This window comes from Salvelinus sp. IW2-2015, linkage group LG18 (assembly GCF_002910315.2).
Source record: "Salvelinus sp. IW2-2015 linkage group LG18, ASM291031v2, whole genome shotgun sequence".
NCBI classification, from domain to species: Eukaryota; Metazoa; Chordata; class Actinopteri; order Salmoniformes; family Salmonidae; genus Salvelinus; species Salvelinus sp. IW2-2015.
In genome coordinates, this window is record NC_036858.1 from 57,261,803 (window position 1) to 57,277,246 (window position 15,444).

Sequence of the window (15,444 nt, forward strand, 5' to 3'; positions counted from 1 at the left end):
TGTAAAGGTGATAAAGAATACTGTAGCCAAAAGATATATGAAATCGAGTCGATTGCGATAAGAACGAAATAGGGCAAGATGCAGTAGATGGTATAGAGTCACAGATATACATATACACATATTTGAGATGAGTAATGTAGGTATGTAAACATAAAAGTGCGATAGTTTAAAGTGGCTAGCTGATACATGTTATTAAATAAAGATGGCAAGATGCAGTAGATGATATAGAGTACAGGTATATACATGTACATATGAGATGAGTAATGTAGGTATGTAAACAATTATATTAAGTGCATTGTTTAAAGTGGCTAGTGGTACATTTTTTACAATAATTTCATCAAATTCCCATTAATCAAAGTGGCTGGAGTTGAGTCAGTATGTTGGCAGCGGCCGCTAAATGTTAGTGGTGGCGGTTAACAGTCTGATGGCCTTAGATAGAAGCTGTTTTTCAGTCTTACGGTCCCTGCTTTGATGCACCTGTACTGACCTCGCCTTCTGGATGATACGCGGGTGAACAGGCAGTGGCTGGGTGGTTGTTGTCCTTGATGATCTTTATGGCCTTCCTGTGACATCGGGTGGTGTAGGTGTCCTGGAGGCAGGTAGTTTGCCCCCGGTGATGCGTTGTGCAGACTCACTACCCTCTGTAGAGCCTTACGGTTGTGGGCGGAGCAGTTGCCGTACCAGCGGGTGATACAGCCCGACAGGATGTCTCGATTGTGCATCTGTAGAAGTTTGTGAGTGCCTTTTGGTGACAAGCCGGATTTCTTCAGGCCTCCTGAGGTTGAAGAGGCGCTGCTGCGCCTTTTCACAACGCTGTCGTTTGTGGGTGGACCAATCAGTTTGTCCGTGATGTGTACACCGAGGAACTTAAAACTTTCCACCTTCTCCTCTACTGTCCGTCGATGTGGATAGGGGGTTGCCCCTCTGCTGTTTCCTGAAGTCCACAATCATCTCCTTTGTTTTGTTGACGTTGAGTGTGAGGTTATTTTCTGACACACACTCCGAGGGCCCTCCCCTCCTCCCTGTAGGCCGTCTCGTCGTTGTTGGTAATCAAGCCTACCACTGTAGTGTCATCCGCAAACTTGCATGATTGAGTTGGAGGCGTGAACATGGCCACGCAGTCGTGAGTGAACAGGGATACAGGAGAGGGTTCAGAACGCACCCTTGTGGGCCCAGTGTTGAGGATCAGCCGGGTGGAGATGTTTTACCCTACCCTCACCACCTGGGGCGGACCTGTCAGGAAGTCCAGGACCCAGTTGCACAGGGCGGGGTCGAGACCCAGGCGTTCGAGCTTGATGACGAGTTTGGAGGGTACTATGGTGTTAAATGCTGAGCTGTAGTCGATGAACAGCATTCTCACATAGGTATTCCTCTTGTCCAGATGGGTTAGGGCAGTGTGCAGTGTGGTTGCGATTGCGTCGTCTGTGGACCTATTGGGTCGGTAAGCAAATTGGAGTAGTCTAGGGTGTCCGGTAGGGTGGAGGTGATATGGTCCTTGACTAGTCTCTCAAAGCACTTCATGATGACGGAAGTGAGTGCTACGGGGCGGTAGTCGTTTAGCTCAGTTACCATAGCTTTCTTGGGAACAGGAACAATGGTTGCCCTCTTGAAGCATGGGACAAACAGACTGGGATAAGGATTGATTGAATATGTCCGTAAAACACCAGCCAGCTGGTCTGCGCATACTCTGAGGACGCGCGGGAATGCCGTCTGGGCCTGCAGCCTTGCGAGGGTTAACACGTTTAAATGTTTTACTCACACTCGGCTGCAGTGAAAGAGGTTTTGGTAGCGGCCATGTCAGTGGCACTGTATTTGTCCTCAAAATCCTCTCTCGTACGATGAATGCAGCCTCAGGGTGTGTGGTTTCCAGTTTACAAAGAGTCAGATAAAGTTCGTTCAGGGCCATCGATGTGTCTGCTTGGGGGGGAATATATACGGCTGTGATTATAARCGAAGAGAATTCCCTTGGTAGATAATGCGGTCGACATTTGATTGTGAGGAGTTCTAGATCAGGTGAACAGAATGACTTGAGTTCCTGTATGTTGTTATGATCACACCACGTCTCGTTAATCATAAGGCATACACCCCCGCCCCTATTCTTACCAAAAAGATGTATGTTTCTGTCGGCGCGATGCGTGAAGAAACCAGCTGGCTGCACCGACTCCGTTAGCGTCTCTTGAGTTAGCCATGTTTCCGTGAAGCAGAGAACGTTACAATCTCTGATGTCTCTCTGGAATGTTACCCTTGCTCGGATTTCATCAACCTTATTGTCAAGAGACTGGACATTGGCGAGTAGTATGCTAGGGAGTGGAGCGCGATGTGCCCGTCTCCGAAGCCTGACCAGGAGACCGCTACGTTTGCCCCTTTTACGGCGTCGCATAGGGTCGCCGGCTGGGATCAGATCCATTGTATTGGGTGGAAGGCAAAACACTGGATCCGTTTCGGGAAAGTCATATTCCTGGTTGGAACGATGGTGAGTTGACGTTGCTCTTATATTCAGTAGTTCCTCCCGACTGTATGTAATGAAACCTAAGATTACCTGGGGTATCAATGTAAGGAATAACACATAAAAAAACAAAATACTGCATATTTTCCAAGGAACGCGAAGCGAGGCGGCCATCTCGGTCGGCGCCGGAAGTTATTGTAAATAAGAATTTGTTCTTATCTGACTTGCCTAGTTAAAAAAAGGTTAAATAAATAAATAAAAACTCTGTGAAGCATTTATTTGGGCTGCAAATTCTGAGGCGGCTAACGCAAATGAACTTTTTCTCTGCAGCAGAGGTAAGTCTGGGTCTTCCTTTACTGTAGTGGTCCTCATGAGAGCCAGTTTCATCATAGTGCTTGATGGTTTTTGCGGCTGCCCTTGAAGAAACTTTCAAAGTTCTTGAAATTTTCCGGATTGACTGACCTTCATGTCTTAAAGAAATGATGGACTGTCTTTTCTCTTTGCTTATTTGCGCTGTTCCTGCCATAATATGAACTTGGTCTTTTACCAGATAGGGCTATCTTCTGTATACCACCCCTACCTTGTCACAACACAACTGATTGGCTCAAACATATTAAGAATGAAAGAAATTCCACAAATTACCTTTTAACAAGGCACAACTGTTAATTGAAATGCTTTCCAGGTGACTCCCTCATGAAGCTGATTGAGAGATTGTCAGGAGTGTGCAAAGCTGTCATCAAGACAAAGGGTGAATTTGTCTTGATGACAAATTCTAAATTATAAAGTATATTTAGATTTGTTCAACACTTTTTGGGTTACAACATGATTCCATATGTTTTATTTCATAGTTTGTTTTCATTATAATTATACAATGTAGAAAATAGTAAAAATAAAGAACTACGTCCCTATATTGTTCACTACAAAAGCGGTGCATTACATAGGGCAGTGTTTCCCAACTCCAGTCTTCCAGTACCCCCAACAGCACACAGTTTTTTTGTAGCCCCAGACAATCTCACCTGATACTGGAGGACTGGAGTTGGGCCGCAATGCCTGTGTACAGTAACCCTCTCATAATGCAACAATCTCCTTCTCAAATACACCACCAACCCCCTGGACAGGTAATAAATAGCAAAACTGGATGTTGTTGGATGTTGCTTTGCTGACATACAAAATAAAACATCATATTTTGGAGATTTAAATTTAGACTATTATAGTAAATAATCTACAAGTCTACTACAAGGGACTGTCCACTCTTGTCAGTCGGAGGGTTATCATGCTATCATAGTGGGAAAGAAACACAACATATATATTAGCAGCTTGTATATAATCTGTCTCATCAACTACTTAGATTAAACATTTAATTGAAATATACAACAAATAATTAATTCTAGGCCGTGTCTGTTGTCTGAATACACAGCAAAATTGACTTTGAAATAGCATGTCTGTCCATGTCCTGAAGACGCCAGAAAAAGCCCTCAAAACTGGCCACCAGGGACAACAGTGAGTGCTGTTAACATCAAATAGGCTTGGGTTTTGCTAAAACATAATCCCATTACTCTGGATCCGAAAGTTGCGTGTTCAATCCCAAAGGTAGACATTTTTTTTTCAATCCCAAAACTTCAAGGCCCTGCCCAGTCATCCTATTTCGCAAGTAAAAATATCCTTTGAATGACCAAAACGTCACCCATAAGATTTTAACACTAGAAAATGCTCATAATTTAAGAAATGGTATCTTTTCTCTCATCTCTAACTATCAGGAAGCCTGAAAGAATAGGCTGAGTGGGGGGGAGTTTTTATTCATGAGCTTGCCTTGACTGACAGCTCATTGTGGTCGTTGCCAGGTAACAAGCTAAACAATTGGCCACATGTCATTAATGACGAGGTAAACAATGGGCAACATGTCATTCTGAGCCTAAATAGTATGCCTCAACCCATTTTCTCTGCAAAATGCTCTCATGGTCAACAGATCATGGACTGTTGAATATCAGACAAACAGCAGCAATTCCCAATTGCATTTCTATTGTTTTGTACCTAATTACAGAACACAGTTCACTTATACACGTCTTCACAAGAATTAGTCAATCCTGAGTCACCTTAGAAGCTTAGACATAAGGGAATGTACAGTGCCTTCAGACAGCATTCATGTCCCTTGACTTAATTTACATGTTGATGTTTTAGCCTGAATTCAAAAAGTTTTTCTCACACACAATACTCCGTAATGACAAAGTGAAAATATGTTTTTTCAAATGTTTTGCCAAATTATTGAAAATTAAATACAGAAATAATTTCCGTAAGTATTCACATCCCTGAGTCAATACTTTGTAGAAACAAATTTGGCAGCGATAACAGCTGTGAGGTTTTCTGGGGTAAGTCTCTAAGAGCTTTCCACACCTGGATTGTGAAACATTTGCACATTATTCTTTTTAAAATTGTTCAAGCTCTAAATTGTTTTTTGATCATTGCTAGACAAAGATTTTCATGTCTTGCCATAGATTTTCAAGTAGAATTAAGTCAAAACTGTAACTCGGCCACCCAGGCACATTCACTGTCTTCTTGGTAAGCAACGCCAGTGTAGATTTGGTCTTGTGTTTTAGGTTATTGTCCTGCTAAAAGTTGAATTCATCTCCAAGTCGGTGGTGGAAGGCAGACTGAACCAGGTTTTCCTCTAGGATTTTGCCTGTGCTTAGCTCCATTCCGTTTATTTTTTTATCCTGAAAAACTCCCAGTCCTTAACGATTACAAGCATACCCATAACATGATGCAGTCACCACTATGCTTGGAAATGTGGAGAGTGGTACTCAGTAATGTGTTGTATTGGATTTACCCTAAACATAACACTTTGTATTTAGGACAAAAAATGTTTTACTTTGCTACATTGTTTGCATTATTACTTTAAATGTGTGAGAGGTAATGCCTTGTTGCAAACAGGATGCATGTTTTGGAATATTTATATTCTGTAGAGGCTTCCTTCTTTATTTGAAATATTTTTTTGTGTAGTAACTAAAATGTTGTTGATCCATCCTCAGTTTTTTCATATCACAGCCATTAAACTCTGTAACTATTTTAAAGTCACCATTGGCCTCATGGCGAAATACCTGAGCAGTTTCCTTCCTCTCCGGCAGCTAAGTCAGGAAGGACGACTGTATCTTTGTAGTGAATGGGTGTATTGACATACTATCAAAAGTGTAATTAATAACTTCACCATGCTCAAAGGGATATTCATTGCCTCTTTTTTTTTGGTCCCCTTCTTTGCGAGGCATTGGACAACCTCCCTGGTCTTTGTGGTTGAATCTGTGTTTGAAATTTTCTGCTCGACTGAGGGACCTTACAGATAATTGTATGTGTGGGGTACAGAAATGAGCTAGTCATTCAAAAATCATTTTAAACACTAATATTGCACACAGAGTCCATGCAACTTAATATATGAACTCATTTAGACTTGCCATAATGAAGGGGTTGAATACTTGACTCAAGACATTTCAGCTTTTCCTTTTTAATTCATTTGTACAAATTTCGAAAAACATAATTACACTTTGACATTATGGGGTATTGTGTGTAGGCCAGTGACAAAAAAAATCTATATTGAATCCATTTTAAAATCAGGCTGTAACACAACTAAATGTGTAAAAGGTAATGGGGTCTGAATACTTTCTGAAGGCACTGTACATGAAAACAGCATACAATAAGTGTACTGGACAATTTATTGATGCCTCTTCATTAGCAATATAGCTGACAATATGTTCCGAATTGTGTGTATTGATCAGACATTTATTTTAGATTTTACAATAGGCCAGCATAGCCAAAATATTGATCAAAATGAACAGTCTTCAGAAATAAAGGTGAGAAATATTGGTGAGACATCATTTGACAGAAAAAAATATATTACAGCCATAAGCCGCACAGGTGCATTCGGAATGTTTTCAGACCACTTTTTCCATTTTTTTATTACATCCTTATTCTAAAACGGATTCAATTGTGTTTTTCCCCATCACCAATCTGCACACAATACCCCATAATAACAAAGAAAAAACAGTGTTATATATTTCTTTGCTAAAGAAAATAACAGAAATATCACATTAACAAGTATTCAGGTCAATTACTCTGTACTTTGTTGAAGCACCTTCGGCAGCGATTACAGCCTTGAGTCGTATTGGGTATGACAATACAAGCTTGACACACCTGTATCCTTCTCTGCAGATCCTCTCAAGCTCTTTCAGGTTGGATGGAGAGGGTCGCTGCACAGCTATTTTCAGGTCTCTTCAGAGATGTTAGATCGGGTTCAAGTCAGGGCTCTGGCTGGGCCACTCAAGGACATTCAGAGACTTGTCCCGAAGCCACTCCTGCATTATCTTGGCTGTGTACTTAGGGTCGTTATCCTGTTGGAAGGCGAACCTTCGCCACAGTCTGAAGTCCTGAGCCTCTGGAGCAGGCTTTCATCAAGGATCTCTGTACTTTGTTCTGTTCATCTTTCCCTCGATCCTGTCTCCCAGTCCCTGCCGTAGAAAAGCATCCCCACAGCATGATTCTGCCGTCACCATGATTCACCTTAGGGATGGTGCCAGGTTTCCTCCAGATGTGATGCTTGGCTTTCAGGATAAAGAGTTCAATCTTGGTTTATCAGATCAGCGAAATTTCTTTCTCATGGTCTGAGAATCCTTTAGGTGACTTTTGACAAACTCCAAGCGGGCTGTCATGTGCCTTTTACTGAGGAGTGGCTTCCGTCTGGCCACTACCATAAAGGCCTGATTGTTGGAGTGCTGCAGAGATGGTTGTCCTTCTGGAAAGTTCTCCCATCTCCACAGGGGAACTCTGGAGCTCTGTCAGAGTGACCATCTGGTTCTTGGTCACCTCCCTGACCAAGGCCCATCTCCCCCGATTGCTCAGTTTGTCCTGGCGGCCAGGTCTAGGAAGAGTCTTGGTGGTTCCAAACTTTGTCCATTTAAGAATGATGGAGGCCGCTGTGTTCTTGGTGACCTTCAATGCTGTAGAATTTTTTGGTACCCTTCCCCAGATCTCTCCATTGACACAATCCTGTCTCAGAGCTCTACAGACAATTCCTTTGACCTCGTGTTTTGGTTTTTGCACTGACATGCACTGTCAACTGTAGGGCCTTATATAGACAGGTGTATGCCTTTCCAAATCATGTCCAATGAATTGAATTTACAAGTTGTAGAACTTCAATCAAGTTGTAGAAACAGCTCAAGGATCATCAATGGAAACAAGAAGCACCTGAGCTCAATTTTGTCTCATAGCAATAGCAATTGTCTCATAGCAATGGGTCTGAATACTTATGTAAATAAGGTATTTCTGTTTATTATTTTTAATAATTTCATTTTAACACATTTCTTCTAAAAACCTGTTTTCACTTTGTCATTATGGGGTATTTTGTATAGATTGATGAGGATTTGTTTTTTATTTCACACATTTTAGAATAAGGCTGTAACGTAACAAAATGTGGAAAAAGTGAAGGGGTCAGAATACTTTCCAAATTAATTGTAGGCACACGGCCACCCTACAATGTGCAGGACCCCATCCGAACACTTTCAAAAAAAATACGATAAGCCTAATAGTTTATTAGGTACACCACCCCGTTCTTGAAAATGTTTCGCTCCTACAGATAGTGAGTCCCGTGGCAGTGGCTTGCTATATAAAGCAGGCAGACAGGTGTCAAGGCATTCAGTTACTGTTCGATTGAATGTTAGAATGGGCAAAAAAGTTACCTAAGTGTCTTTGAGCGTGCTATGACTGGCGCAGAGGAAGGCTCCGGCCTTGGAGCTGGACTGGACACCGTGCCCGGACTGGATACCGGCGCTGAGGAAGGCTCCGGCCTTGGAGCTGGACTGGACACCGTGCCTGGACTGGCCACCAGCGCAGAGGAAGACTCCTGCCCTGGAGCTGGACTGGACTGGACGCCTTTCCTGGAAGCTCCGGACCGCTGACCCTCGCTGGAGGCTCCGGACCATGGACCGTCGCACGAGGCTCCGGACCGTGGACCGTCGCACGAGGCTCCGGACCGTGTACCGTCGCACGAGGCTCCGGACCGTGTACCGTCGCACGAGGCTCCGGACCGTGTACCGTCGCCGGAGGCTCCGGACCGTGTACCGTCGCCGGAGGCTCCGGACCGTGTACCGTCGCCGGAGGCTCCGGACCGTGTACCGTCGCCGGAAGCTCCGGACCATTGACCGTCGCCGGAAGCTCCGGACTGTGAATGCGCACTGGAGGCCTAGTGCGTGGGGCCGGTACAGGTGGCACCGGACTGGTGACACGCACTTCTGGGAGAAGGCACAGGACATACCGGACTGGGGAGGCGCACTGGAGTCCAGATGTGTGGAGCCGGTACAGGTTTCACCAGACTGCTAACCGGATCCTTTGGTCGAATGTTGAGCAGAACACACTTGCAAAACATCTCTCTCCTCTCTCTCTCTCCCAACTTCTCCATCGCCTCCCTGACGGTCTCTGGCTCTTCAGGGAGAGTGCGGGGAGCTGGCACAGGACGTACCGGACTGGGGACACGCACTTCAGGACGAGTGTGCTGCAGCATTCTCATCGCTATCACCTCTCTCCGGAATCTCTCATCGAATTCCTCCTCTGACTCCCACACAGGCTCTGACACTCTCCGCTGCTCGACCGCCAACTCCATGTGGGGTTTCTTTGGCAGCGGACTGACGACACGCTCCTCATGGCGAGTGCGAGGAACCGGCACAGGACATACCGGGCTGAGGAGGTGCACTGGAGATCTGGTGACTGATGACCTGCTCGTAAGCATGCTTGCGCTGCTGCATACTCCTAGCCAACTCCATTCTCCCGTATCCTTCCTCACACTGTTCCATCGACTCCCATGCGGGCTCTGGCACTCTCCTTGAGAGTGCCAGAGTGGTCGACTGACCACTTCTCTATCGCCTGCTCCATGTGCTCTGACTCTTCCCGCGGCTCAGCCGGCCACCCCTTGTGCCCCCCCCTAAAAGAATCTTGAGGTTGTCCTTGGGCTTTCTGTGGACGCGAACCCTGGCGTCGTCGCTGTCCTCCATTATTACCTTCCGTCTGCCGCCAAGGAAGGGTCTCGCATCCACCCATCACTTCTTCCCATGTCCAAAACTCCTTTACCTCGTGGATACGCTGCTTGGTCCTCTTTTGGTGGGATATTCTGTCACGGTTGTCGTAAGATCGGGACCAAGGCGCAGCGGATGTTGAGTTCCACATATTTAATTCAAAGAGAAACTTAAACAAAACAAAATATATCAATAAACGAACAACTAAACGTGACAACGTGGTGCACATGCACAAACACAAAACAATATCCCACAAACACAGGTGGGAAAAATAGCTACTTAAATATGATCTCCAATTAAAGACAACGATTACCAGCTAATTGGGAATCATACAAAACACCAACATAGAAAATATAAACTAGAACACAACATAGAAATTATAAACTAGAATACCCCCTAGTCACGCCCTGACCTACTACACCATAGAGAAACAATGGTCAGGGCGTGACACCTGTGGGCAAAAACCTTGTTGATGACAGGACAAAGGAGAACGGTGGTGTGTAGAACGGCATCTCGGAATGCACAACTCATCCTTTTCACGGATGGGCTATTGCAACCGATTAGCACACCGGGTTCTACTCCTATCAGCTAAAAACAAAAAGAAGTGGCTCCAGTGTGCACGCGATCAATTGAGGAGTGGAGAAACATTGCCTGGTCCAACGAATCCCAGTTCCCATCCTGCCTGGTGTCAACGGTATAGGCTGGTAGCGGTGTTGTAATGGTGTGGGGATTGACCCATGTACCCCGCTTCAATCAAGCAGGCTTCAGTCACCCACTTAGCTTCAGTCACCCCCAAGACTGATGCAGGAGACAAATCCAGCAATTGCCTCTTCCTTGTTAGGCCTATCACACTGGACAGAAAGGGGTCCTGGGATGGACAGCTCGCACCGCCTCCCCACATACGGCGCTGGATCAAATTGACCTCGTTGAAGTGTAAGGAGTTGGAAAGTGAAATACTAATAACCCCCTCCCTAATCATCATGATTAGCCCCAATGACAAAAGCTGCATCAACTGTAAGACAACAACCCACACACTCGAATGGAAAAATATGATTTCCAGGGGTGATTTCCAAATACTATACACACTGCAAAAAACACATAGTGACTATCAGGTTTATTACAGAAAATATATAATTCACAAGTCAAAAGCAGCCACAGCCACAGTTGCATTATCTCATGTTAGCCCCCCCGATCCCCCCCAAAATGTTGGCTACCGTGTCAGACTCATCAAACTCTGATACTTACGTTACGGTCAGCACTTGCAACATCCACTGTCAATGAAGGTACAGCATCCATCTTCAGGATTAGCTTCCTGGGAATACCCATCGAAAATTCTCCCTAGTTAATAAAGCAACTTCATTCCAAATGTGCACTGCACAGGCGCGACAAGATTGTAATTTTCGGTGCAGCCTGTCCACTCGAAATGAAAGCAGCCACTGCTGTCCGATGTCTTCATTCTTCAGAAAATAGCATAAACTTAAATTTACGCTATGGTATCGCTATGCTATGCTTTTGCCGGCATTCTGGTAAATAGCTTGCTAGCTAACAATGTTGCAATTGCATGCAATAAGGTCAGAGACACCTTTAAACATTTCATTTCTTATTTCTTTCTTTTTTAGAAGCAAACGTACATAGTCTAATTCCATTCCTCTCTCTACTTAGAAATGTCTGTCTTTTCACTGTAATTACAAGCTACGTAACACTACTGCAATGTTCTGCTTCCTGGCTAAAGTAAGAGCCTCCAGGGGATATGGCTCCCAGTGTTACTGTCCTCACTGAGACAGGCAAACACTCTCTCATCCCCTCAAACACACCTGCGCGCACACACACACACACACACACACACACACACACACACACACACACACACACACACACACACACACACACACACACACACACNACACACACACACACACACACACACACACACACACACACACACACACACACACACACTTCCTGGAACAGATGAAAACTAAAAGGTATCTTCACAAGCTCTCGTTTCCATTGCTCAAACCTCAAACTCATATCACATATAGAAAATAATTTTTATGTGAACAGACACAGAAAGTCCCTGTTGTGTAGGACTACAGAGAAATACAGAGAAATACTGATAATTATGGGAAAAAATTCAGAGCAATAGGCCGACTGAGAAAATCCATGCATAAGCTTCAGACATGCTGTCTACCACGCTCCCCATATAAGCCCAGAATCTACCCGCAAACACTGCACACACACTCTCCTGGAGACATATAGATCATACACCCGCAAAAAGCCGAACACTGCAGATGCACTCCCACAGATACACACTCACATACAAACACAAACACTCCAGCAGATACACACACACACACACACACACTCCTTGAAGACATACATTCCTGCTCACAAACACACTTTCTTGAGGAAACGTTTGTACTGTCACGATATTAGAACATTAAAAATGGTGTGGTACTAGAATGTGTGTTACTTCTGGTACATTTGTCAAATGTGTCTAATGTCGTCTACTGATTGTCCCCTTGTAGCACGAGAGCACCGTGCCTGCTCCACTTACTCATTGCTAGCTCTAGCCTGTCCTGAGGAAACACCGCAATCACTGGGAGTCTGGGCTGCATCACCACTTACACTGCACAGAAGTTACAGAACACACTTGAATAATGCTACACAGCATGTAGAGATGTTGAATCTGCTAATTACTGTTCCCAAAACAATGTCCAGTACGGAACACAACAATCCAAGAAGATACCGCTTCCAGCTTTGTAGGCTAACGTTCCTTGCTAGCTTACAGCTGAAGCCAACCCTAGTACCTTGTTTAAGATAATATGCAAACCATAAAGGAACATTTTGCACATTACAAAGCTGATTGCTACCAAAAACGTTATTCATTCACTTCGTCTCCCCCGCCTCACGTCTCTCTCAGTCAATATCATCTTTGCTCAAGACTGGAACAGACTTTGTGTGTGAATGATGTCATTCGTCTTAAAGAGACAGCACACACTTTTATAAAATAAGAATTGCTTCTTCTATGCAAATGTTGTTGATCAGTACAATAAAATAAGTCCCATACGGAAGGTAAACAGATTGTTTTTCATCTGTAGCCATGCGAAATCAGACAAAACAAACTCAATAAACTCAATGCATGAGCACACTCCTATTGAATACGCCCCCGCGGACAAGCTAAAGGCCCATATAGGTTTTTCTGTGGGACGTTGGTCTAGAAAGACAGAATGTCACAAATCACTAAATGTAATTAGCTCTACAAAGAATCTATTCCAATAAATGTTTTCAAATGGACTTGATTGAACACAGAGAAAATACACATCCTGTCACGCTAGGTATGTGTACCACTCATACACAGAAAATACACTCACACATACCACACTTTGACTATGACAGACAAAAAATTCTGAGTTGTAAAAAGTAATCAGGAATGGTAATATTGTCTTTCACTCTATTTCGCTCTCTCTCTCTAGCTCTCTCTCTCGTGCTCTAACTCTCACTCCTCTCTGCTGTCCTCAGCGTCAACGCAGCACTCTATATCTTATCCCTCCCTCCCTCCCTCCCTCGCCACCATCCATCTATATTTTACAAAAGAGAAGCGAAAAAGCTGAAATGAATGAATCTTATCTTACTGTGAAGTCAGTGTGCTACACTGGTGATTCCACAAATCAGACGCTTCACTTCGGGGAGGAGAGGGATGTAGGTTAGGATAGCCACAGAGAGATACCGCTCAGGCTAACAAATAGCTAGTGTTGTTTCCCATAATAAAACAGACAATACTAGACACTTCAATATGCCTCTTCACCAACTGTAAGACTGTAGAAGCACTAGAGAGCCCCTGAAACTAAGTCTCACACTGACTCACAGTCACACTTGCACACACACATACACACGTGCACACACACACTGTATATTTCATGTCGGTCCTAGACCCTTCACCTTGGTCTTGTGTCTGTTTCTGACCTTGTCGTTGGAACTCTGAGACCTCTTCACATTGATAACACCTGTATAGACAACCACACAACACACACACACACACCACACACACACCAACACCACACACACACACACAACACACACACAACACACAACACACACAGCAGTCCAGTGTTGTCTCAGTAAAAATGTTTACATACTGTGTGACCAGGTGTACCTACATCCATGAAAATACTACTTTTCCACCAACCAGCAGAAATCAACTCACATAATTACTCTACATAATTCAGAAAAAGGAGAATGTCATACCTTTGATTGATATCTGTGTGTGTGTGTGTGTGTGTGTGTGTGTGTGTGTGTGTGTGTGTGTGTGTGTGTGTGTGTGTGTGTTGTGTGTGTGTGTGTGTGTGTGTGTGTGTGTGTGTGTGTGTGTGGTGTGTGTTGTGTGTGTGTGTTGTGTGTGTGTGTGTGTGTGTGTGTGTGTGTGTGTGTGTGTGTGTGTGTGTGTGTGTGCGTGCGTGCGTGCGTGTTTGCGGGTGCATGTGTGAGGTGTATGGCACAAATGCGTACAGTGTAGGCTGTACATTGCATCAACGTGTGATGGCCGGTGATTCACACAGTTTTGCCCTACTGTATTATCGTGATGAAATGTGTTTGAATGTGAGACGTATATTTACATCTGTGTGTGTGTGTGTGCGTGTCTGAGTTCATATGCAATCGCACTTGTATACACTTGTAAATGTGTGTACTATGTCTGTCTTACTGTAAGTATGACTAGTATGTGTGACCAGTCTTTCCCATGCTTCTCTGTGTGTTCAGTAATCACTGTATATGCTCTACTGTATGTCTACAGTGTGTGTACAGTGTGTGTGTACAGTGTGTGTCATTCCTCCATAAGAAACACAACTAGTCCAGTACAGTAGTTACCGGGTCCTCCATTGTAAGAGAGTGAGAGAAGAGGATAGAAAATAATTGGCATGCGATAGAAAAAAAGAGTACTCACAGTTAGTCGTAGTCTCAAGGTCCTCTCTCTTCTCTCTCTGTCCTGTTACTGACTGCTGGCTGTCACTTTGCTGGCATTCTGTCTTTGTCTCCGTCTCTATCTCTCTCTCTCTCTCCGCTGCTATCCCTGCACTGGACACACACACAGTCACACACTCCTCCGCTACCAAAGGAAGTGTTCAGAGCAAGAGAACGAGGGAGAGCGAGTGATGGAGAAAGCGAGTAAGCGAGAGGAGCGAGTGAAAGAAAGAGAGAGAGAGGAGGAGGATGAAGAGGAGGAGAAGGGAGGGTTGTGTGTGTGTGTGAAGTGATCTGTTAGCCAGTGTGTGATTGGGGCAGAGCGGATTCAGAGGCTCTACTGTTGCTAGCGTGTCTCAGTAGCGTGGGTCTAGTGTGCTGTGTTTGTATGTGAGCGCTCACAAATTGCTCGGAGCCAGCACGGTACAAGAAACACACACACACAAACACACACACACACACCAGCAGACTCTGGATTCAGCGCTGACACAGAGAGAGGGGGAGTGAAAAAGATATAAAGAACGAGGCGCTCACACACACGCCTGTGCTGGTTGGCACTCGTTGAACGAGGGATGGAGAGAGAGAGGAGGAGGACGAGGAGGCGGGAAAGAGGAGGAATAGAGAGAGAGAGGAGGAGGACGAGGAGGCGGGAAAGAGGAGGAATAGAGAGAGAGAGGAGGAGCGACGAGTGCAGTGCGGGACATACGAGAGGAATACGATGTAGACAGAGAGGAGCGATCTTGCCACGGATGGCGGACCACAGAGGAGGCACATCACCATGCAGAAAGAAGAGGAGGACGCTGACCGAGGAGGCAGGGGGAAAGAGGAGGAATAGAGAGAGAGAGGAGGAGGACGAGGAGGCGGGAAAGAGGAGGAATAGAGAAAGAGAGGAGGAGGACGAGGAGGCGGGAAAGAGGAGGAATAGAGAGAGAGAGGAGTAGGACGAGGAGGCGGGAAAGAGTAGGAATAGAGAGAGAGAGCACTGACCTG

At 44.8% G+C, this 15,444-nt stretch overlaps 1 pseudogene; it reads right to left on the reverse strand.

Moving 5' to 3' along the window:
* Positions 1-15,125, reverse strand: part of LOC111977964 (RNA binding protein fox-1 homolog 3-like) — a 736,610-nt pseudogene extending 721,485 nt beyond the window's left edge.
* Positions 15,126-15,444: the final 319 nt, after the last annotated feature.